The sequence below is a fragment of the Physeter macrocephalus genome, chromosome 10 (genome assembly GCF_002837175.3).
Source record: "Physeter macrocephalus isolate SW-GA chromosome 10, ASM283717v5, whole genome shotgun sequence".
Lineage (NCBI taxonomy): Eukaryota > Metazoa > Chordata > Mammalia > Artiodactyla > Physeteridae > Physeter > Physeter macrocephalus.
In genome coordinates this window covers 22,890,246-22,891,688 of record NC_041223.1, presented here as the reverse complement: position 1 = coordinate 22,891,688, position 1,443 = coordinate 22,890,246, and the positions used below count along the sequence as shown (strand labels likewise).

Sequence of the window (1,443 nt, the reverse complement as noted above, 5' to 3'; positions counted from 1 at the left end):
TTTTTTTTGTTTTCTTGGTTCTTGTATCTTTCCCACACTTATCTATAAGACTCAACAATACCCATAAGGCCCACTTTAGCTACCTGACCATCCCGCATAAATATTTGTTTTTGCCAATGTTTCTTGCCTAACTTTCCAGTTTCCATGAATTTGGGGAATTCTTAATATTCTTCCCCATGATTTTCCTTCTCTTCGAGTTAGCTAGTGTCCGTTCCTGACAATTAAGATTTCTCTGACCATGTCTGCTTTATTTACATTGTATACCCAGGACCTAACAGGGCACCCATTACATAGTGATGCTACATAAACATTTGTTCAAATAAAATTTTATGCTGTTTTATGAAGAAAAAACAGGTCTAAGAACTGTAATCAAATCAATATAGGCTCCGGTGATACTCACTGCGCCGGCGTGCGGGTGCGAGCGGTCAAAGCGCCTTCCGGAGGCCGCCGAAGTGCGCCCTTTTCCCTGTGTGTCGCTTTCGGAGTGCTCCGAGCGAGATTCAAAGAGGCCTTCGCCACCGGAGGGGTGTTTTTCTACACTCTGACTCCCCCTGGTGCCCCGCCACTCCGACCCTTGCCCTTTGACCGTGCTCTCGCGGCGGGGTGAGAGGTCGCTGGCCATCTTGTGGCGGCGGCGCGGGTGGCTGTTACTGCGGAGGCCCATCCCCTCCCGCTCCTGGCCCCCCCCACCCCGGGCCGTCTGTCAGTCATAAAGAGTCCCGCAGGCCGCCAGGTGAGGTCCCGGCCTCTTGCAGTCGCTCTCCCCGCCGCACTGGGCGGCCTAGGCCGATCCCTGCCGGGCCTCACCGCCACCACCATGTCCTCCTTCTCCGAGTCGGCGCTGGAGAAGAAGCTCTCAGAGCTGAGCAACTCTCAGCAGAGCGTGCAGACCCTCTCCCTGTGGCTCATCCACCACCGCAAGCACGCGGGACCCATCGTCTCGGTGTGGCACCGCGAGATCCGCAAAGCCAAATCAAATAGAAAGCTTACTTTTCTGTACTTAGCCAAAACAGTAAAAGGAAAGGACCTGAATTCACTAGAGAATGTGAATCTGTCCTTGTGGATGCTTTTTCTCACGTTGCCAGAGAGGCAGATGAAGGCTGTAAAAAACCTTTAGAAAGGGCCTCCCTGGTGGCGCAGTGGTTGCGCGTCCGCCTGCCGATGCAGGGGAACCGGGTTCGCGCCCCGGTCTGGGAGGATCCCACGTGCCGCGGAGCGGCTGGGCCCGTGAGCTATGGCCGCTGGGCCTGCGCGTCCGGAGCCTGTGCTCCGCAACGGGAGAGGCCACAACAGAGGAAGGCCCGCATACCACAAAAAAAAAAAAAAAAAAAAAAAAAAAAATTAAGGGCTCCTCTGGTGGTGCAGTGGTTGAGAGTCCGCCTGCCAATGCAGGAGACACGGGTTCGTGCCCCAGTCCGGGAAGATCCCACATGCCGCGGAGCG

General features: G+C 54.9%; 1 pseudogene; it reads left to right on the top strand.

The window, feature by feature from the left end:
• Nucleotides 1-813: 813 nt before the first annotated feature.
• LOC102985772 (regulation of nuclear pre-mRNA domain-containing protein 1B-like) overlaps nt 814-1,443 on the top strand; it is a 6,385-nt pseudogene continuing 5,755 nt past the window's right edge.